We start from the raw sequence: 25,046 nt of genomic DNA on the forward strand, positions 1-25,046 counted from the left end.
CTTCAACATAGAAGAACGAAATTTGGGGAACCAAGTCGCCTTAGTGTACTGATCATTACCTGAAAGTATCATCCTGTTTGGGTGAAAAAATATTTGCTGAGATTTCTGGAGATTCGTAATTTTGGGAAGCCTGACATCCCCTTTCCATGAAAGTGTTTCTCGCCAGTCACTGCTTAGGGCTACAAAAAGAGGAAACAAAACATAGAGATAGAACGTGAAACTACTTTATTGTGTCAAGTTTCAAGAAGCTAGCACAAAACGTGTTGGATTTAGAGTTCCAAATACATCTATCAATATAGGAGAAAACAGAGTGAAACCTAAAAATTCAAACTGTTACTGGAAACAAACGCTTCAACATAGAAGAACGAAATTTGGGGAACCAAGTCGCCTTAGTGTACTGATCATTACCTGAAAGTGTCATCCAGTTTGGGTGAAAAAATATTTGCTGAGATTTCTGGAGATTCGTAATTTTGGGAAGCCTGGCAACCCCTTTCCATGAAAGTGTTTCTCGACAGTCACTGCTTAGGGCTACATCAAGAGGAAACAAAACAGAGAGATAGAACGTGAAACTACTTTATTGTGTCAAGTTTCAAGAAGCTAGCACAAACCCTGTTGGATTTAGACTTCCAAATACATCTATCAATATAGGAGAAAACAGAGTGAAACCTAAAAATTCAAACTGTTACTGGAAACGAACGCTTTAACATAGAAAAACGAAATTTGGGGAACAAGTCGCCTTAGTGTACTGATCATTACCTGAAAGTATCATCCTGTTTGGTGAAAAAATATTTCCTGAGATTTCTGGAGATTCATATATTTGGGAAGCCTGGCAACCCCTTTCCATGAAAGTGTTTCTCGCCAGTCACTGTTAGGGCTACATCAAGAGGAAACAAAACATAGAGAGAGAACGTGAAACTACTTTATTGTGTCAAGTTTCAAGAACCTAGCACAAACCTTGTTGGATTCAGAGTTCCAAATACATCTATCAATATAGGAGAAAACAGAGTGAAACCTAAAATTCAAACTGTTACTGGAAACGAACGCTTCAACATAGAAGAACGAAATTTGGGGAACCAAGTCGCCTTAGTGTACTGATCATTACCTGAAAGTATCATCCTGTTTGGGTGAAAAAATATTTGCTGAGATTTCTGGAGATTCGTATATTTGGGAAGCCTGGCAACCCCTTTCCATGAAAGTGTTTCTCGCCAGACACTGTTAGGGCTACATCAAGAGGAAACAAAACATAGAGATAGAACGTGAAACTACTTTATTGTATCAAGTTTCAAGAAGCTAGCACAAACCGTGTTGGATTTAGAGTTCCAAATACATCTATCAATATAGGAGAAAACAGAGTGAAACCTAAAATTCAAACTGTTACTGGAAACGAACGCTTCAACATAAAAGAACGAAATTTGGGGAACCAAGTCGCCTTAGTGTACTGATCATTACCTGAAAGTATCATCCAGTTTGGGTGAAAAAATATTTGCTGAGATTTCTGGAGATTCGTAATTTTGGGAAGCCTGGCAACCCCTTTCCATGAAAGTGTTTCTTGCCAGTCACTGCTTAGGGCTACATCAAGAGGAAACAAAACATAGAGATAGAACGTGAAACTACTTTATTGTGTCAAGTTTCAAGAAGCTAGCACAAACCGTGTTGGATTTAGAGTTCCAAATACATCTATCAATATAGGAGAAAACAGAGTGAAACCTAAAAATTCAAACTGTTACTGGAAACGAACGCTTCAACATAGAATAACGAAATTTGGGGAACCAAGTCGCCTTAGTGTACTGATCATTACCTGAAAGTATCATCCTGTTTGGGTGAAAAAATATTTGCTGAGATTTCTGGAGATTCGTAATTTTGGGAAGCCTGGCAACCCCTTTCCATGAAAGTGTTTCTCGCCAGTCACTGCTTAGGGCTACATCAAGAGGAAACAAAACATAGAGATAGAACGTGAAACTACTTTATTGTGTCAAGTTTCAAGAAGCTAGCACAAACCGTGTTGGATTTAGAGTTCCAAATACATCTATCAATATAGGAGAAAACAGAGTGAAACCTAAAAATTCAAACTGTTACTGGAAACGAACGCTTCAACATAGAAGAACGAAAATTGGGGAACCAAGTCGCCTTAGTGTACTGATCATTACCTGAAAGTATCATCCTGTTTGGGTGAAAAAATATTTGCTGAGATTTCTGGAGATTCGTAATTTTGGGAAGCCTGGCAACCCCTTTCCATGAAAGTGTTTCTCGCCAGTCACTGCTTAGGGCTACATCAAGAGGAAACAAAACATAGAGATAGAACGTGAAACTACTTTATTGTGTCAAGTTTCAAGAAGCTAGCACAAACCGTGTTGGATTTAGACTTCCAAATACATCTATCAATATAGGAGAAAACAGAGTGAAACCTAAAAGTTCAAACTGTTACTGGAAACGAACGCTTCAACATAGAAGAACGAAATTTGGGGAACCAAGTCGCCTTAGTGTACTGATCATTACCTGAAAGTATCATCCAGTTTGGGTCAAAAAATATTTGCTGAGATTTCTGGAGATTCGTAATTTTGGGAAGCCTGGCAACCCCTTTCCATGAAAGTGTTTCTCGCCAGTCACTGCTTAATGCTACATCAAGAGGAAACAAAACATAGAGATAGAACGTGAAACTACTTTATTGTGTCAAGTTTCAAGAAGCTAGCACAAACCGTGTTGGATTTAGACTTCCAAATATATCTATCAATATAGGAGAAAACAGAGTGAAACCTAAAAATTCAAACTGTTACTGGAAACGAACGCTTCAACATAGAAGAACGACATTTGGGGAACCAAGTCGCCTTAGTGTAGTGATCATTACCTGAAAGTGTCATCCAGTTTGGGTGAAAAAATATTTGCTGAGATTTCTGGAGATTCGTAATTTTGGGAAGCCTGGCAACCCCTTTCCATGAAAGTGTTTCTCGCCAGTCACTGCTTAGGGCTACATCAAGAGGAAACAAAACATAGAGATAGAACGTGAAACTACTTTATTGTGTCAAGTTTCAAGAAGCTAGCACAAACCGTGTTGGATTTAGACTTCCAAATACATCTATCAATATAGGAGAAAACAGAGTGAAACCTAAAAATTCAAACTGTTACTGGAAACGAACGCTTTAACATAGAAAAACGAAGTTTGGGTAACCAAGTCGCCTTAGTGTACTGATCATTACCTGAAAGTATCATCCAGTTTGGGTGAAAAAATATTTCCTGAGATTTCTGGAGATTCATATATTTGGGAAGCCTGGCAACCCCTTTCCATGAAAGTGTTTCTCGCCAGTCACTGCTTAGGGCTACATCAAGAGGAAACAAAACATAGAGATAGAACGTGAAACTACTTTATTGTGTCAAGTTTCAAGAACCTAGCACAAACCGTGTTGGATTTAGAGTTCCAAATACATCTATCAATATAGGAGAAACAGAGTGAAACCTAAAAATTCAAACTGTTACTGGAAACGAATGCTTCAACATAGAAGAACGACATTTGGGGAACCAAGTCGCCTTAGTGTACTGATCATTACCTGAAAGTATCATCCAGTTTGGGTGAAAAAATATTTGCTGTGATTTCTGGAGATTCGTAATTTTGGGAAGCCTGGCAACCCCTTTCCATGAAAGTGTTTCTCGCCAGTCACTGCTTAGGGCTACATCAAGAGGAAACAAAACATAGAGATAGAACGTGAAACTACTTTATTGTGTCAAGTTTCAAGAAGCTAGCATAAACCGTGTTGGATTTAGACTTCCAAATACATCTATCAATATAGGAGAAAACAGAGTGAAACCTAAAAATTCAAACTGTTTTTGGAAACGAACGCTTCAACATAGAAGAACGAAATTTGGGGAACCAAGTCGCCTTAGTGTACTGATCATTACCTGAAAGTATCATCCAGTTTGGGTGAAAAAATATTTGCTGAGATCTGGAGATTCGTAATTTTGGGAAGCCTGGCAACCCCTTTCCATGAAAGAGTTTCTCGCCAGTCACTGCTTAGGGCTACATCAAGAAGAAACAAAACCTAGAGATAGAACGTGAAACTACTTTATTGTGTCAAGTTTCAAGAAGCTTGCACAAACCGTGTTGGATTTAGACTTCCAAATACATCTATCAATATAGGAGAAAACAGAGTGAAACCTAAAAATTCAAACTGTTACTGGAAACGAACGCTTCAACATAGAAGAACGAAATTTGGGGAACCAAGTCGCCTTAGTGTACTGATCATTACCTGAAAGTATCATCCAGTTTGGGTGAAAAAATATTTGCTGAGATTTCTGGAGATTCGTAATTTTGGGAAGCCTGGCAACCCCTTTCCATGAAAGTGTTTCTCGCCAGTCACTGTTAGGGCTACATCAAGAGGAAACAAAACATATAGATAGAACGTGAAACTACTTTATTGTGTCAAGTTTCAAGAACCTAGCACAAACCTTGTTGGATTCAGAGTTCCAAATACATCTATCAATATAGGAGAAAACAGAGTGAAACCTAAAATTCAAACTGCTATTGGAAACGAACTCTTCAACATAGAAAAACGAAATTTGGGAAACCAAGTCGCCTTAGTGTACTGATCATTACCTGAAAGTATCATCCTGTTTGGGTGAAAAAATATTTCCTGAGATTTCTGGAGATTCGTAATTTTGGGAAGCCTGGCAACCCCTTTCCATGAAAGTGTTTCTCGTCAGTCACTGCTTAGGGCTTCATCAAGAGGAAACAAAACATAGAGATAGAACGTGAAACTACTTTATTGTGTCAAGTTTCAAGAAGCTAGCACAAACCGTGTTGGATTTAGAGTTCCAAATACATCTATCAATATAGGAGAAAACAGAGTGAAACCTAAAAATTCAAACTGTTACTGGAAACGAACGCTTCAACATAGAAAAACGAAATTTGGGGAACCAAGTCGCCTTAGTGTACTGATCATTACCTGAAAGTATCATCCTGTTTGGGTGAAAAAATATTTCCTGAGATTTCTGGAGATTCGTAATTTTGGGAAGCCTGGCAACCCCTTTCCATGAAAGTGTTTCTCGCCAGTCACTGTTAGGGCTACATCAAGAGGAAACAAAACATAGAGATAGAACGTGAAACTACTTTATTGTGTCAAGTTTCAAGAAGCTAGCACAAACCGTGTTGGATTTAGAGTTCCAAATACATCTATCAATATAGGAGAAAACAGAGTGAAACCTAAAAATTCAAACTGTTACTGGAAACGAACGCTTCAACATAGAAAAACGAAATTTGGGGAACCAAGTTGCCTTAGTGTACTGATCATTACCTGAAAGTATCATCCTCTTTGGGTGAAAAAATATTTCCTGAGATTTCTGGAGATTCGTAATTTTGGGAAGCCTGGCAACCCCTTTCCATGAAAGTGTTTCTCGCCAGTCACTGTTAGGGCTACATCAAGAGGAAACAAAACATAGAGATAGAACGTGAAACTACTTTATTGTGTCAAGTTTCAAGAAGCTAGCACAAACCGTGTTGGATTTAGAGTTCCAAATACATCAATCAATATAGGAGAAAACAGAGTGAAACCTAAAAATTCAAACTGTTACTGGAAACGAACGCTTCAACATAGAAGAACGACATTTGGGGAACCAAGTCGCCTTAGTGTACTGATCATTACCTGAAAGTATCATCCTGTTTGGGTGAAAAAATATTTGCTGAGATTTCTGGAGATTCGTAATTTTGGGAAGCCTGGCAACCCCTTTCCATGAAAGTGTTTCTCGCCAGTCACTGCTTAGGGCTACATCAAGAGGAAACAAAACATAGAGATAGAACGTGAAACTACTTTATTGTGTCAAGTTTCAAGAAGCTAGCACAAACCTTGTTGGATTCAGAGTTCCAAATACATCTATCAATATAGGAGAAAACAGAGTGAAACCTAAAATTCAAACTGTTATTGGAAACGAACTCTTCAACATAGAAAAACGAAATTTGGGAAACCAAGTCGCCTTAGTGTACTGATCATTACCTGAAAGTATCATCCTGTTTGGGTGAAAAAATATTTCCTGAGATTTCTGGAGATTCGTAATTTTGGGAAGCCTGGCAACCCCTTTCCATGAAAGTGTTTCTCGTCAGTCACTGCTTAGGGCTTCATCAAGAGGAAACAAAACATAGAGATAGAACGTGAAACTACTTTATTGTGTCAAGTTTCAAGAAGCTAGCACAAACCGTGTTGGATTTAGAGTTCCAAATACATCTATCAATATAGGAGAAAACAGAGTGAAACCTAAAAATTCAAACTGTTACTGGAAACGAACGCTTCAACATAGAAAAACGAAATTTGGGGAACCAAGTCGCCTTAGTGTACTGATCATTACCTGAAAGTATCATCCTATTTGGGTGAAAAAATATTTCCTGAGATTTCTGGAGATTCGTAATTTTGGGAAGCCTGGCAACCCCTTTCCATGAAAGTGTTTCTCGCCAGTCACTGTTAGGGCTACATCAAGAGGAAACAAAACATAGAGATAGAACGTGAAACTACTTTATTGTGTCAAGTTTCAAGAAGCTAGCACAAACCGTGTTGGATTTAGAGTTCCAAATACATCTATCAATATAGGAGAAAACAGAGTGAAACCTAAAAATTCAAACTGTTACTGGAAACGAACGCTTCAACATAGAAAAACGAAATTTGGGGAACCAAGTTGCCTTAGTGTACTGATCATTACCTGAAAGTATCATCCTCTTTGGGTGAAAAAATATTTCCTGAGATTTCTGGAGATTCGTAATTTTGGGAAGCCTGGCAACCCCTTTCCATGAAAGTGTTTCTCGCCAGTCACTGTTAGGGCTACATCAAGAGGAAACAAAACATAGAGATAGAACGTGAAACTACTTTATTGTGTCAAGTTTCAAGAAGCTAGCACAAACCGTGTTGGATTTAGAGTTCCAAATACATCAATCAATATAGGAGAAAACAGAGTGAAACCTAAAAATTCAAACTGTTACTGGAAACGAACGCTTCAACATAGAAGAACGACATTTGGGGAACCAAGTCGCCTTAGTGTACTGATCATTACCTGAAAGTATCATCCTGTTTGGGTGAAAAAATATTTGCTGAGATTTCTGGAGATTCGTAATTTTGGGAAGCCTGGCAACCCCTTTCCATGAAAGTGTTTCTCGCCAGTCACTGCTTAGGGCTACATCAAGAGGAAACAAAACATAGAGATAGAACGTGAAACTACTTTATTGTGTCAAGTTTCAAGAAGCTAGCACAAACCGTGTTGGATTTGGAGTTCCAAATACATCTATCAATATAGGAGAAAACAGAGTGAAACCTAAAAATTCAAACTGTTACTGGAAACGAACGCTTCAAAATAGAAAAACGAAATTTGGGGAACCAAGTCGCCTTAGTGTACTGATCATTACCTGAAAGTATCATCCTGTTTGGGTGAAAAAATATTTCCTGAGATTTCTGGAGATTCGTAATTTTGGGAAGCCTGGCAACCCCTTTCCATGAAAGTGTTTCTCGCCAGTCACTGTTAGGGCTACATCAAGAGGAAACAAAACATAGAGATAGAACGTGAAACTACTTTATTGTGTCAAGTTTCAAGAAGCTAGCACAAACCGTGTTGGATTCAGACTTCCAAATACATCTATCAATATAGGAGAAAACAGAGTGAAACCTAAAAATTCAAACTGTTACTGGAAACGAACGCTTCAACATAGAAATACGAAATTTGGGGAACCAAGTCGCCTTAGTGTACTGATCATTACCTGAAAGTATCATCCTGTTTGTTGAAAAAATATTTCCTGAGATTTCTGGAGATTCATATATTTGGGAAGCCTGGCAACCCCTTTCCATGAAAGTGTTTCTCGCCAGTCACTGTTAGGGCTACATCAAGAGGAAACAAAACATAGAGATAGAACGTGAAACTACTTTATTGTGTCAAGTTTCAAGAAGCTAGCACAAACCGTGTTGGATTTAGAGTTCCAAATACATCTATCAATATAGGAGAAAACAGAGTGAAACCTAAAAATTCAAACTGTTACTGGAAACGAACGCTTCAACATAGAAGAACAAAATTTTGGGAACCAAGTCGCCTTAGTGTACTGATCATTACCTGAAAGTATCATCCAGTTTGGGTGAAAAAATATTTGCTGAGATTTCTGGAGATTCGTAATTTTGGGAAGCCTGGCAACCCCTTTCCATGAAAGTGTTTCTCGCCAGTCACTGCTTAGGGCTACATCAAGAGGAAACAAAACATAGAGATAGAACGTGAAACTACTTTATTGTGTCAAGTTTCAAGAAGCTAGCACAAACCGTGTTGGATTTAGAGTTCCAAATACATCTATCAATATAGGAGAAAACAGAGTGAAACCTAAAATTCAAACTGTTACTGGAAACGAACGCTTAAACATAGAAGAACGAAATTTGGGGAACCAAGTCGCGTTAGTGTAGTGATCATTACCTGAAAGTATCATCCAGTTTGGGTGAAAAAATATTTCCTGAGATTTCTGCAGATTCGTATATTTGGGAAGCCTGGCAACCCCTTTCAATGAAAGTGTTTCTCGCCAGTCACTGTTAGGGCTACATCAAGAGGAAACAAAACGTAGAGATAGAACGTGAAACTACTTTATTGTGTCAAGTTTCAAGAAGCTAGCACAAACCGTGTTGGATTCAGAGTTCCAAATACATCTATCAATAAAGGAGAAAACAGAGTGAAACCTAAAAATTCAAACTGTTACTGGAAACGAACGCTTCATCATGGAAGAACGAAATTTGGGGAACTAAGTCGCCTTAGTGTACTGATCATTACCTGAAAGTATCATCCAGTTTGGGTGAAAAAATATTTGCTGAGATTTCTGGAGATTCGTAATTTTGGGAAGCCTGGCAACCCCTTTCCATGAAAGTGTTTCTCGCCAGTCACTGCTTAGGGCTACATCAAGAGGAAACAAAACATAGAGATAGAACGTGAAACTACTTTATTGTGTCAAGTTTCAAGAAGCTAGCACAAACCGTGTTGGATTTAGAGTTCCAAATACATCTATCAATATAGGAGAAAACAGAGTGAAACCTAAAAATTCAAACTGTTACTGGAAACGAACGCTTCAACATAGAAAAACGAAATTTGGGGAACCAAGTCGCCTTAGTGTACTGATCATTACCTGAAAGTATCATCCTGTTTCGGTGAAAAAATATTTCCTGAGATTTCTGGAGATTCGTAATTTTGGGAAGCCTGGCAACCCCTTTCCATGAAAGTGTTTCTCATCAGTCACTGCTTAGGGCTACATCAAGAGGAAACAAAACATAGAGATAGAAAGTGAAACTACTTTATTGTGTCAAGTTTCAAGAAGCTAGCACAAACCGTGTTGGATTTAGAGTTCCAAATACATCTATCAATATAGGAGTAAACAGAGTGAAACCTAAAAATTCAAACTGTTACTGGAAACGAACGCTTCAACATAGAAGAACGACATTTGGGGAACCAAGTCGCCTTAGTGTACTGATCATTACCTGAAAGTATCATCCAGTTTGGGTGAAAAAATATTTGCTGAGATTTCTGGAGATTCGTAATTTTGGGAATCCTGGCAACCCCTTTCCATGAAAGTGTTTCTCGCCAGTCACTGCTTAGGGCTACATCAAGAGGAAAGAAAACATAGAGATAGAACGTGAAACTACTTTATTGTGTCAAGTTTCAAGAAGCTAGCACAAACCGTGTTGGATTTAGAGTTCCAAATACATCTATCAATATAGGAGAAAACAGAGTGAAACCTAAAAATTCAAACTGTTACTGGAAACGAACGCTTCAACATAGAAGAACAAAATTTGGGGAACCAAGTCGCCTTAGTGTACTGATCATTACCTGAAAGTATCATCCAGTTTGGGTGAAAAAATATTTGCTGAGATTTCTGGAGATTCGTAATTTTGGGAAGCCTGGCAACCCCTTTCCATGAAAGTGTTTCTCGCCAGTCACTGCTTAGGGCTACATCAAGAGGAAACAAAACATAGAGATAGAACGTGAAACTACTTTATTGTGTCAAGTTTCAAGAAGCTAGCACAAACCGTGTTGGATTTAGAGTTCCAAATACATCTATCAATATAGGAGAAAACAGAGTGAAACCTAAAAATTCAAACTGTTACTGGAAACGAACGCTTCAACATAGAAAAACGAAATTCGGGGAACCAAGTGGCCTTAGTGTACTGATCATTACCTGAAAGTATCATCCAGTTTGGGTGAAAAAATATTTGCTGAGATTTCTGGAGATTCGTAATTTTGGGAAGCCTGGCAACCCCTTTCCATGAAAGTGTTTCTCGTCAGTCACTGCTTAGGGCTACATCAAGAGGAAACAAAACATAGAGATAGAACGTGAAACTACTTTATTGTGTCAAGTTTCAAGAAGCTAGCACAAACCGTGTTGGATTTAGAGTTCCAAATACATCTATCAATATAGGAGAAAACAGAGTGAAACCTAAAAATTCAAACTGTTACTGGAAACGAACGCTTCAACATAGAAGAACGACATTTGGGGAACCAAGTCGCCTTAGTGTACTGATCATTACCTGAAAGTATCATCCAGTTTGGGTGAAAAAATATTTGCTGAGATTTCTGGAGATTCGTAATTTTGGGAAGCCTGGCAACCCCTTTCCATGAAAGTGTTTCTCGCCAGTCACTGCTTAGGGCTACATCAAGAGGAAACAAAACATAGAGATAGAACGTGAAACTACTTTATTGTGTCAAGTTTCAAGAAGCTAGCACAAACCGTGTTGGATTTAGACTTCCAAATACATATATCAATATAGGAGAAAACAGAGTGAAACCTAAAAATTCAAACTGTTACTGGAAACGAACGCTTTAACATAGAAAAACGAAATTTGGTGAACCAAGTCGCCTTAGTGTACTGATCATTACCTGAAAGCATCATCCTGTTTGGGTGAAAAAATATTTCCTGAGATTTCTGGAGATTCATATATTTGAGAAGCCTGGCAACCCCTTTCCATGAAAGTGTTTCTTGCCAGTCACTGTTAGGGCTACATCAAGAGGAAACAAAACATAGAGATAGAACGTGAAACTACTTTATTGTGTCAAGTTTCAAGAACCTAGCACAAACCTTGTTGGATTCAGAGTTCCAAATACATCTATCAATATAGGAGAAAACAGAGTGAAACCTAAAATTCAAACTGTTACTGGAAACGAACGCTTCAACATAGAAGAACGAAATTTGGGGAAACAAGTCGCCTTAGTGTACTGATCATTACCTGAAAGTATCATCCTGTTTGGGTGAAAAAATATTTGCTGATATTTCTGGAGTTTCGTAATTTTGGGAAGCCTGGCAACCCCTTTCCATGAAAGTGTTTCTCGCCAGTCACTGCTTAGGGCTACATCAAGAGGAAACAAAACATAGAGATAGAACGTGAAACTACTTTATTGTGTCAAGTTTCAAGAAGCTAGCACAAACCGTGTAGGATTTAGACTTCCAAATACATCTATCAATATAGGAGAAAACAGAGTGAAACCTAAAAATTCAAACTGTTACTGGAAACGAATGTTTCAACATAGAAGAACGAAATTTGGGGAACCAAGTCGCCTTAGTGTACTGATCATTACCTGAAAGTATCATCCAGTTTGGGTGAAAAAATATTTGCTGAGATTTCTGGAGATTCATAATTTTGGGAAGCCTGGCAACCCCTTTCCATGAAAGTGTTTCTCGCCAGTCACTGCTTAGGGCTACATCAAGAGGAAACAAAACATAGAGATAGAACGTGAAACTACTTTATTGTGTCAAGTTTCAAGAAGCTAGCACAAACCGTGTTGGATTTAGAGTTCCAAATACATCTATCAATATAGGAGAAAACAGAGTGAAACCTAAAAATTCAAACTGTTACTGGAAACGAACGCTTCAACATAGAAGAACGACATTTGGGGAACCAAGTCGCCTTAGTGTACTGATCATTACCTGAAAGTAGCATCCAGTTTGGGTGAAAAAATATTTGCTGAGATTTCTGGAGATTCGTAATTTTGGGAAGCCTGGCAACCCCTTTCCATGAAAGTGTTTCTCGCCAGTCACTGCTTAGGGCTACATCAAGAGGAAACAAAACATAGAGATAGAACGTGAAACTACTTTATTGTGTCAAGTTTCAAGAAGCTAGCACAAACCGTGTTGGATTTAGAATTCCAAATACATCTATCAATATAGGAGAAAACAGAGTGAAACCTAAAAATTCAAACTGTTACTGGAAACGAACGCTTGAACATAGAAGAACGAAATTTGGGGAACCAAGTCGCCTTAGTGTACTGATCATTACCTGAAAGTATCATCCAGTTTGGGTGAAAAAATATTTGCTGAGATTTCTGGAGATTCGTAATTTTGGGAAGCCAGGCAACCCCTTTCCATGAAAGTGTTTCTCGCCAGTCACTGCTTAGGGCTACATCAAGAGGAAACAAAACATAGAGATAGAACGTGAAACTACTTTATTGTGTCAAGTTTCAAGAAGCTAGCACAAACCGTGTTGGATTTAGAGTTCCAAATACATCTATCAATATAGGAGAAAACAGAGTGAAACCTAAAAATTCAAACTGTTACTGGAAACGAACGCTTCAACATAGAAGAACGAAATTTGGGGAACCAATTCGCCTTAGTGTACTGATCATTACCTGAAAGTATTATCCAGTTTGGGTGAAAAAATGTTTGCTGAGATTTCTGGAGTTTCGTAATTTTGGGAAGCCTGACAACCCCTTTCCATGAAAGTGTTTCTCACCAGTCACTGCTTAGGGCTACATCAAGAGGAAACAAAACATAGAGATAGAACGTGAAACTACTTTATTGTGTCAAGTTTCAAGAAGCTAGCACAAACCGTGTTGGATTTAGAGTTCCAAATACATCTATCAATATAGGAGAAAACAGAGTGAAACCTAAAAATTCAAACTGTTACTGGAAACGAACGCTTCAACATAGAAGAACGACATTTGGGGAACCAAGTCGCCTTAGTGTACTGATCATTACCTGAAGGTATCATCCAGTTTGGGTGAAAAAATATTTGCTGAGATTTCTGGAGATTCGTAATTTTGGGAAGCCTGGCAACCCCTTTCCATGAAAGTGTTTCTCGCCAGTCACTGCTTAGGGCTACATCAAGAGGAAACAAAACATAGAGATAGAACGTGAAACTACTTTATTGTGTCAAGTTTCAAGAAGCTAGCACAAACCGTGTTGGATTTAGACTTCCAAATACATCTATCAATATAGGAGAAAACAGAGTGAAACCTAAAAATTCAAACTGTTACTGGAAACGAACGCTTCAACATAGAAGAACGAAATTTGGGGAACCAAGTCGCCTTAGTGTACTGATCATTACCTGAAAGTATCATCCAGTTTGGGTGAAAAAATATTTGCTGAGATTTCTGGAGATTCGTAATTTTGGGAAGCCTGGCAACCCCTTTCCATGAAAGTGTTTCTCGCCAGTCACTGCTTAGGGCTACATCAAGAGGAAACAAAACATAGAGATAGAACGTGAAACTACTTTATTGTGTCAAGTTTCAAGAAGCTAGCACAAACCGTGTTGGATTTAGAGTTCCAAATACATCTATCAATATAGGAGAAAACAGAGTGAAACCTAAAAATTCAAACTGTTACTGGAAACGAACGCTTCAACATAGAAGAACGAAATTTGGGGAACAAATTCGCCTTAATGTACTGATCATTACCTGAAAGTATTATCCAGTTTGGGTGAAAAAATATTTGCTGAGATTTCTGGAGATTCGTAATTTTGGGAAGCCTGGCAACCCCTTTCCATGAAAGTGTTTCTCGTCAGTCACTGCTTAGGGCTACATCAAGAGGAAACAAAACATAGAGATAGAACGTGAAACTACTTTATTGTGTCAAGTTTCAAGAAGCTAGCACAAACCGTGTTGGATTCAGAGTTCCAAATACATCTATCAATAAAGGAGAAAACAGAGTGAAACCTAAAAATTCAAACTGTTACTGGAAACGAACGCTTCATCATAGAAGAACGAAATTTGGGGAACCAAGTCGCCTTAGTGTACTGATCATTACCTGAAAGTATCATCCAGTTTGGGTGAAAAAATATTTGCTGAGATTTCTGGAGATTCGTAATTTTGGGAAGCCTGGCAACCCCTTTCCATGAAAGTGTTTCTCGCCAGTCACTGCTTAGGGCTACATCAAGAGGAAACAAAACATAGAGATAGAACGTGAAACTACTTTATTGTGTCAAGTTTCAAGAAGCTAGCACAAACCGTGTTGGATTTAGAGTTCCAAATACATCTATCAATATAGGAGAAAACAGAGTGAAACCTAAAAATTCAAACTGTTACTGGAAACGAACGCTTCAACATAGAAAAACGAAATTTGGGAACAAGTCGCCTTAGTGTACTGATCATTACCTGAAAGTATCATCCAGGTTGGGTGAAAAAATATTTCCTGAGATTTCTGGAGATTCGTAATTTTGGGAAGCCTGGCAACCCCTTTCCATGAAAGTGTTTCTCGTCAGTCACTGCTTAGGGCTACATCAAGAGGAAACAAAACATAGAGATAGAACGTGAAACTACTTTATTGTGTCAAGTTTCAAGAAGCTAGCACAAACCGTGTTGGATTTAGAGTTCCAAATACATCTATCAATATAGGAGAAAACAGAGTGAAACCTAAAAATTCAAACTGTTACTGGAAACGAACGCTTCAACATAGAAGAACGACATTTGGGGAACCAAGTCGCCTTAGTGTACTGATCATTACCTGAAAGTAGCATCCAGTTTGGGTGAAAAAATATTTGCTGAGATTTCTGGAGATTCGTAATTTTGGGAAGCCTGGCAACCCCTTTCCATGAAAGTGTTTCTCGCCAGTCACTGCTTAGGGCTACATCAAGAGGAAACAAAACATAGAGATAGAACGTGAAACTACTTTATTGTGTCAAGTTTCAAGAAGCTAGCACAAACCGTGTTGGATTTAGAGTTCCAAATACATCTATCAATATAGGAGAAAACAGAGTGAAACCTAAAAATTCAAACTGTTACTGGAAACGAACGCTTCAACATAGAAGAACGAAATTTGGGGAACCAATTCGCCGTAGTGTACTGATCATTACCTGAAAGTATTATCCAGTTTGGGTGAAAAAATATTTGCTGAGATTTCTGGAGTTTCGTAATTTTGGGAAGCCTGGCAACCCCTTTCCATGAAAGTGTTTCTCACCAGTCACTGCTTAGGGCTACATCAAGAGGAAACAAAACATAGTGATAGAACGTGAAACTACTTTATTGTGTCAAGTTTGAAGAAGCTAGCACAAACCGTGTTGGATTTAGAGTTCCAAATACATCTATCAATATAGGAGAAAACAGAGTGAAACCTAAAAATTCAAACTGTTACTGGAAACGAACGCTTCAACATAGAAGAACGAAATTTGGGGAACCAAGTCGCCTTAGTGTACTGATCATTACCTGAAAGTATCATCCAGTTTGGGTGAAAAAATATTTGCTGAGATTTCTGGAGATTCGTAATTTTGGGAAGCCTGGCAACCCCTTTCCATGAAAGTGTTTCTCGCCAGTCACTGCTTAGGGCTACATCAAGAGGAAACAAAACATAGAGATAGAACGTGAAACTACTTTATTGTGTCAAGTTTCAAGAAGCTAGCACAAACCGTGTTGGATTTAGAGTTCCAAATACATCTATCAATATAGGAGAAAACAGAGTGAAACCTAAAAATTCAAACTGTTACTGGAAACGAACGCTTCAACATAGAAAAACGAAATTTGGGGAACAAGTCGCCTTAGTGTACTGATCATTACCTGAAAGTATCATCCAGGTTGGGTGAAAAAATATTTCCTGAGATTTCTGGAGATTCGTAATTTTGGGAAGCCTGGCAACCCCTTTCCATGAAAGTGTTTCTCGTCAGTCACTGCTTAGGGCTACATCAAGAGGAAACAAAACATAGAGATAGAACGTGAAACTACTTTATTGTGTCAAGTTTCAAGAAGCTAGCACAAACCGTGTTGGATTTAGAGTTCCAAATACATCTATCAATATAGGAGAAAACAGAGTGAAACCTAAAAATTCAAACCCTTACTGGAAACGAACGCTTCAACATAGAAGAACGACATTTGGGGAACCAAGTCGCCTTAGTGTACTGATCATTACCTGAAAGTAGCATCCAGTTTGGGTGAAAAAATATTTGCTGAGATTTCTGGAGATTCGTAATTTTGGGAAGCCTGGCAACCCCTTTCCATGAAAGTGTTTCTCGCCAGTCACTGCTTAGGGCTACATCAAGAGGAAACAAAACATAGAGATAGAACGTGAAACTACTTTATTGTGTCAAGTTTCAAGAAGCTAGCACAAACCGTGTTGGATTTAGAGTTCCAAATACATCTATCAATATAGGAGAAAACAGAGTGAAACCTAAAAATTCAAACTGTTACTGGAAACGAACGCTTCAACATAGAAGAACGAAATTTGGGGAACCAATTCGCCTTAGTGTACTGATCATTACCTGAAAGTATTATCCAGTTTGGGTGAAAAAATATTTGCTGAGATTTCTGGAGTTTCGTAATTTTGGGAAGCCTGGCAACCCCTTTCCATGAAAGTGTTTCTCACCAGTCACTGCTTAGGGCTACATCAAGAGGAAACAAAACATAGTGATAGAACGTGAAACTACTTTATTGTGTCAAGTTTGAAGAAGCTAGCACAAACCGTGTTGGATTTAGAGTTCCAAATACATCTATCAATATAGGAGAAAACAGAGTGAAACCTAAAAATTCAAACTGTTACTGGAAACGAACGCTTCAACATAGAAGAACGAAATTTGGGGAACCAAGTCGCCTTAGTGTACTGATCATTACCTGAAAGTATCATCCAGTTTGGGTGAAAAAATATTTGCTGAGATTTCTGGAGATTCGTAATTTTGGGAAGCCTGGCAACCCCTTTCCATGAAAGTGTTTCTCGCCAGTCACTGCTTAGGGCTACATCAAGAGGAAACAAAACATAGAGATAGAACGTGAAACTACTTTATTGTGTCAAGTTTCAAGAAGCTAGCACAAACCGTGTTGGATTTAGACTTCCAAATACATATATCAATATAGGAGAAAACAGAGTGAAACCTAAAAATTCAAACTGTTACTGGAAACGAACGCTTCAACATAGAAGAACGAAATTTGGGGAACCAAGTCGCCTTAGTGTACTGATCATTACCTGAAAGTATCATCCAGTTTGGGTGAAAAAATATTTGCTGAGATTTCAGGAGATTCGTAATTTTGGGAAGCCTGGCAACCCCTTTCCATGAAAGTGTTTCTCGCCAGTCACTGCTTAGGGCTACATCAAGAGGAAACAAAACATAGAGATAGAACGTGAAACTACTTTATTGTGTCAAGTTTCAAGAAGCTAGCACAAACCGTGTTGGATTTAGACTTCCAAATACATATATCAATATAGGAGAAAACAGAGTGAAACCTAAAAATTCAAACTGTTACTGGAAACGAACGCTTTAACATAGAAAAACGAAATTTGGTGAACCAAGTCGCCTTAGTGTACTGATCATTACCTGAAAGCATCATCCTGTTTGGGTGAAAAAATATTTCCTGAGATTTCTGGAGATTCATATATTTGAGAAGCGTGGCAACCCCTTTCCATGAAAGTGTTTCTCGCCAGTCACTGTTAGGGCTACATCAAGAGGAAACAAAACATAGAGATAGAACGTGAAACTACTTTATTGTGTCAAGTTTCAAGAAGCTAGCACAAACCGTGTTGGATTCAGAGTTCCAAATACATCTATCAATAAAGGAGAAAACAGAGTGAAACCTAAAAATTCAAACTGTTACTGGAAACGAACGCTTCATCATAGAAGAACGAAATTTGTGGAACCAAGTCGCCTTAGTGTACTGATCATTACCTGAAAGTATCATCCAGTTTGGGTGAAAAAATATTTGCTGAGATTTCTGGAGATTCGTAATTTTGGGAAGCCTGGCAACCCCTTTCCATGAAAGTGTTTCTCGCCAGTCACTGATTAGGGCTACATCAAGAGGAAACAAAACATAGAGATAGAACGTGAAACTACTTTATTGTGTCAAGTTTCAAGAAGCTAGCACAAACTGTGTTGGATTTAGAGTTCCAAATACATCTATCAATATAGGAGAAAACAGAGTGAAACCTAAAAATTCAAACTGTTACTGGAAACGAACGCTTCAACATAGAAAAACGAAATTTGGGGAACAAGTCGCCTTAGTGTACTGATCATTACCTGAAAGTATCATCCAGGTTGGGTGAAAAAATATTTCCTGAGATTTCTGGAGATTCGTAATTTTGGGAAGCCTGGCAACCCCTTTCCATGAAAGTGTTTCTCGTCAGTCACTGCTTAGGGCTACATCAAGAGGAAACAAAACATAGAGATAGAACGTGAAACTACTTTATTGTGTCAAGTTTCAAGAAGCTAGCACAAACCGTGTTGGATTTAGAGTTCCAAATACCTCTATCAATATAGGAGAAAACAGAGTGAAACCTAAAAATTCAAACTGTTACTGGAAACGAACGCTTCAACATAGAAGAACGACATTTGGGGAACCAAGTCGCCTTAGTGTACTGATCATTACCTGAAAGTAGCATCCAGTTTGGGTGAAAAAATATTTGCTGAGATTTCTGGAGATTCGTAATTTTGGGAAGCCTGGCAACCCCTTTCCATGAAAGTGTTTCTCGCCAGTCACTGCTTAGGGCTACATCAAGAGGAAAAAAAACATAGAGATAGAACGTGAACCTACTTTATTGTGTCAAGTTTCAAGAAGCTAGCACAAACCCTGTTGGATTTAGACTTCCAAATACATCTATCAATATAGGAGAAAACAGAGTGAAACCTAAAAATTCAAACTGTTACTGGAAACGAACGCTTTAACATAGAAAAACGAAATTTGGGGAACCAAGTCGCCTTAGTGTACTGATCATTACCTGAAAGTATCAGCCTGTTTAGTGAAAAAATATTTCCTGAGATTTCTGGAGATTCATATATTTGGGAAGCCTGGCAACCCCTTTCCATGAAAGTGTTTCTCGCCAGTCACTGTTAGGGCTACATCAAGAGGAAACAAAACATAGAGAGAGAACGTGAAACTACTTTATTGTGTCAAGTTTCAAGAACCTAGCACAAACCTTGTTGGATTCAGAGTTCCAAATACATCTATCAATATAAGAGAAAACAGAGTGAAACCTAAAATTCAAACTGTTACTGGAAACGAACGCTTCAACATAGAAGAACGAAATTTGGGGAACCAAGTCGCCTTAGTGTACTGATCATTACCTGAAAGTATCATCCAGTTTGGGTGAAAAAATATTTGCTGAGATTTCTGGAGATTCGTAATTTTGGGAAGCCTGGCAACCCCTTTCCATGAAAGTGTTTCTCGCCAGTCACTGCTTAGGGCTACATCAAGAGGAAACACAACATAGAGATAGAACGTGAAACTACTTTATTGTGTCAAGTTTCAAGAAGCTAGCACAAACCGTGTTGGATTTAGACTTCCAAATACATCTATCAATATAGGAGAAAACAGAGTGAAACCTAAAAATTCAAACTGTTTCTGGAAACGAACGCTTCAACATAGAAGAACGAAATTTGGGGAACCAAGTCGCCTTAGTGTACTGATCATTACCTGAAAGTATCATCCTATTTGGGTGAAAAAATATTTCCTGAGATTTCTGGAGATTCGTATATTTGGGAAGCCTGGCAACCCCTTTCCATGAAAGTGTTTCTCGCCAGACACTGTTAGGGCTACATCAAGAGGAAACAAAACATAGAGATAGAACGTGAAACTACTTTATTGTATCAAGTTTCAAGAAGCTAGCACAAACCGTGTTGGATTTAGAGTTCCAAATACATCTATCAATATAGGAGAAAACAGAGTGAAACCTAAAATTCAAACTGTTACTGGAAACGAACGCTTCAACATAGAAGAACGAAATTTGGGGAACCAAGTCGCCTTAGTGTACTGATCATTACCTGAAAGTATCATCCAGTTTGGGTGAAAAAATATTTGCTGAGATTTCTGGAGATTCGTAATTTTGGGAAGCCACCCCTTTCCATGAAAGTGTTTCTTGCCAGTCACTGTTTAGGGCTACATCAAGAGGAAACAAAACATAGAGATAGAACGTGAAACTACTTTATTGTGTCAAGTTTCAAGAAGCTAGCACAAACCGTGTTGGATTTAGAGTTCCAAATACATCTATCAATATAGGAGAAAACAGAGTGAAACCTAAAAATTCAAACTGTTACTGGAAACGAACGCTTCAACATAGAAGAACGACATTTGGGGAACCAAGTCGCCTTAGTGTACTGATCATTACCTGAAAGTAGCATCCAGTTTGGGTGAAAAAATATTTGCTGAGATTTCTTGAGATTCGTAATTTTGGGAAGCCTGGCAACCCCTTTCCATGAAAGTGTTTCTCGCCAGTCACTGCTTAGGGCTACATCAAGAGGAAACAAAACATAGAGATAGAACGTGAAACTACTTTATTGTGTCAAGTTTCAAGAAGCTAGCACAAACCGTGTTGGATTTAGAGTTCCAAATACATCTATCAATATAGGAGAAAACAGAGTGAAACCTAAAAATTCAAACTGTTACTGGAAACGAACGCTTCAACATAGAAGAACGAAATTTGGGGAACCAATTCGCCTTAGTGTACTGATCATTACCTGAAAGTATTATCCAGTTTGGGTGAAAAAATATTTGCTGAGATTTCTGGAGTTTCGTAATTTTGGGAAGCCTGGCAACCCCTTTCCATGAAAGTGTTTCTCGTCAGTCACTGCTTAGGGCTACATCAAGAGGAAACAAAACATAGAGATAGAACGTGAAACTACTTTATTGTGTCAAGTTTCAAGAAGCTAGCACAAACCGTGTTGGATTTAGAGTTCCAAATACATCTATCAATATAGGAGAAAACAGAGTGAAACCTAAAAATTCAAACTATTACTGGAAACGAACGCTTCAACATAGAAGAACGACATTTGGGGAACCAAGTCGCCTTAGTGTACTGATCATTACCTGAAAGTATCATCCAGTTTGGGTGAAAAAATATTTGCTGAGATTTCTGGAGATTCGTAATTTTGGGAAGCCTGGCAACCCCTTTCCATGAAAGTGTTTCTCGCCAGTCACTGTTAGGGCTACATCAAGAGGAAACAAAACATAGAGATAGAACGTGAAACTACTTTATTGTGTCAAGTTTCAAGAAGCTAGCACAAACCGTGTTGGATTTAGAGTTCCAAATACATCTATCAATATAGGAGAAAACAGAGTGAAACCTAAAAATTCAAACTGTTACTGGAAACGAACGCTTCAACATAGAAGAACGAAATTTGGGGAACCAATTCGCCTTAGTGTACTGATCATTACCTGAAAGTATTATCCAGTTTGGGTGAAAAAATATTTGCTGAGATTTCTGGAGTTTCGTAATTTTGGGAAGCCTGGCAACCCCTTTCCATGAAAGTGTTTCTCACCAGTCACTGCTTAGGGCTACATCAAGAGGAAACAAAACATAGTGATAGAACGTGAAACTACTTTATTGTGTCAAGTTTGAAGAAGCTAGCACAAACCGTGTTGGATTTAGAGTTCCAAATACATCTATCAATATAGGAGAAAACAGAGTGAAACCTAAAAATTCAAACTGTTACTGGAAACGAACGCTTCAACATAGAAGAACGAAATTTGGGGAACCAAGTCGCCTTAGTGTACTGATCATTACCTGAAAGTATCATCCAGTTTGGGTGAAAAAATATTTGCTGAGATTTCAGGAGATTCGTAATTTTGGGAAGCCTGGCAACCCCTTTCCATGAAAGTGTTTCTCGCCAGTCACTGCTTAGGGCTACATCAAGAGGAAACAAAACATAGAGATAGAACGTGAAACTACTTTATTGTGTCAAGTTTCAAGAAGCTAGCACAAACCGTGTTGGATTTAGACTTCCAAATACATATATCAATATAGGAGAAAACAGAGTGAAACCTAAAAATTCAAACTGTTACTGGAAACGAACGCTTTAACATAGAAAAACGAAATTTGGGGAACCAAGTCGCCTTAGTGTACTGATCATTACCTGAAAGCATCATCCTGTTTGGGTGAAAAAATATTTCCTGAGATTTCTGGAGATTCATATATTTGAGAAGCCTGGCAACCCCTTTCCATGAAAGTGTTTCTCGCCAGTCACTGTTAGGGCTACATCAAGAGGAAACAAAACATAGAGATAGAACGTGAAACTACTTTATTGTGTCAAGTTTCAAGAAGCTAGCACAAACCGTGTTGGATTCAGAGTTCCAAATACATCTATCAATAAAGGAGAAAACAGAGTAAAACCTAAAAATTCAAACTGTTACTGGAAACGAACGCTTCATCATAGAAGAACGAAATTTGTGGAACCAAGTCGCCTTAGTGTACTGATCATTACCTGAAAGTATCATCCAGTTTGGGTGAAAAAATATTTGCTGAGATTTCTGGAGATTCGTAATTTTGGGAAGCCTGGCAACCCCTTTCCATGAAAGTGTTTCTCGCCAGTCACTGCTTAGGGCTACATCAAGAGGAAACAAAACATAGAGATAGAACGTGAAACTACTTTATTGTGTCAAGTTTCAAGAAGCTAGCACAAACTGTGTTGGATTTAGAGTTCCAAATACATCTATCAATATAGGAGAAAACAGAGTGAAACCTAAAAATTCAAACTGTTACTGGAAACGAACGCTTCATCATAGAAAAACGAAATTTGGGGAACAAGTCGCCTTAGTGTACTGATCATTACCTGAAAGTATCATCCAGGTTGGGTGAAAAAATATTTCCTGAGATTTCTGGAGATTCGTAATTTTGGGAAGCCTGGCAACCCCTTTCCATGAAAGTGTTTCTCGTCAGTCACTGCTTAGGGCTACATCAAGAGGAAACAAAACATAGAGATAGAACGTGAAACTACTTTATTGTGTCAAGTTTCAAGAAGCTAGCACAAACCGTGTTGGATTTAGAGTTCCAAATACATCTATCAATATAGGAGAAAACAGAGTGAAACCTAAAAATTCAAACTGTTACTGGAAACGAACGCTTCAACATAGAAGAACGACATTTGGGGAACCAAGTGGCCTTAGTGTACTGATCATTACCTGAAAGTAGCATCCAGTTTGGGTGAAAAAATATTTGCTGAGATTTCTGGAGATTCGTAATTTTGGGAAGCCTGGCAACCCCTTTCCATGAAAGTGTTTCTCGCCAGTCACTGCTTAGGGCTACATCAAGAGGAAACAAAACATAGAGATAGAACGTGAAACTACTTTATTGTGTCAAGTTTCAAGAAGCTAGCACAAACCGTGTTGGATTTAGAGTTCCAAATACATCTATCAATATAGGAGAAAACAGAGTGAAACCTAAAAATTCAAACTGTTACTGGAAACGAACGCTTCAACATAGAAGAACGAAATTTGGGGAACCAATTCGCCTTAGTGTACTGATCATTACCTGAAAGTATTATCCAGTTTGGGTGAAAAAATATTTGCTGAGATTTCTGGAGTTTCGTAATTTTGGGAAGCCTGGCAACCCCTTTCCATGAAAGTGTTTCTCACCAGTCACTGCTTAGGGCTACATCAAGAGGAAACAAAACATAGTGATAGAACGTGAAACTACTTTATTGTGTCAAGTTTGAAGAAGCTAGCACAAACCGTGTTGGATTTAGAGTTCCAAATACATCTATCAATATAGGAGAAAACAGAGTGAAACCTAAAAATTCAAACTGTTACTGGAAACGAACGCTTCAACATAGAAGAACGAAATTTGGGGAACCAAGTCGCCTTAGTGTACTGATCATTACCTGAAAGTATCATCCAGTTTGGGTGAAAAAATATTTGCTGAGATTTCTGGAGATTCGTAATTTTGGGAAGCCTGGCAACCCCTTTCCATGAAAGTGTTTCTCGCCAGTCACTGTTAGGGCTACATCAAGAGGAAACAAAACATAGAGATAGAACGTGAAACTACTTTATTGTGTCAAGTTTCAAGAAGCTAGCACAAACCGTGTTGGATTTAGAGTTCCAAATACATCTATCAATATAGGAGAAAACAGAGTGAAACCTAAAAATTCAAACTGTTACTGGAAACGAACGCTTCAACATAGAAGAACGAAATTTGGGGAACCAATTCGCCTTAGTGTACTGATCATTACCTGAAAGTATTATCCAGTTTGGGTGAAAAAATATTTGCTGAGATTTCTGGAGTTTCGTAATTTTGGGAAGCCTGGCAACCCCTTTCCATGAAAGTGTTTCTCACCAGTCACTGCTTAGGGCTACATCAAGAGGAAACAAAACATAGTGATAGAACGTGAAACTACTTTATTGTGTCAAGTTTGAAGAAGCTAGCACAAACCGTGTTGGATTTAGAGTTCCAAATACATCTATCAATATAGGAGAAAACAGAGTGAAACCTAAAAATTCAAACTGTTACTGGAAACGAACGCTTCAACATAGAAGAACGAAATTTGGGGAACCAAGTCGCCTTAGTGTACTGATCATTACCTGAAAGTATCATCCAGTTTGGGTGAAAAAATATTTGCTGAGATTTCAGGAGATTCGTAATTTTGGGAAGCCTGGCAACCCCTTTCCATGAAAGTGTTTCTCGCCAGTCACTGCTTAGGGCTACATCAAGAGGAAACAAAACATAGAGATAGAACGTGAAACTACTTTATTGTGTCAAGTTTCAAGAAGCTAGCACAAACCGTGTTGGATTTAGACTTCCAAATACATATATCAATATAGGAGAAAACAGAGTGAAACCTAAAAATTCAAACTGTTACTGGAAACGAACGCTTTAACATAGAAAAACGAAATTTGGTGAACCAAGTCGCCTTAGTGTACTGATCATTACCTGAAAGCATCATCCTGTTTGGGTGAAAAAATATTTCCTGAGATTTCTGGAGATTCATATATTTGAGAAGCCTGGCAACCCCTTTCCATGAAAGTGTTTCTCGCCAGTCACTGTTAGGGCTACATCAAGAGGAAACAAAACATAGAGATAGAACGTGAAACTACTTTATTGTGTCAAGTTTCAAGAAGCTAGCACAAACCGTGTTGGATTCAGAGTTCCAAATACATCTATCAATAAAGGAGAAAACAGA

The sequence above is a fragment of the Spermophilus citellus genome, assembly GCF_964194105.1.
Source record: "Spermophilus citellus genome assembly, chromosome: 7".
NCBI lineage: Eukaryota > Metazoa > Chordata > Mammalia > Rodentia > Sciuridae > Spermophilus > Spermophilus citellus.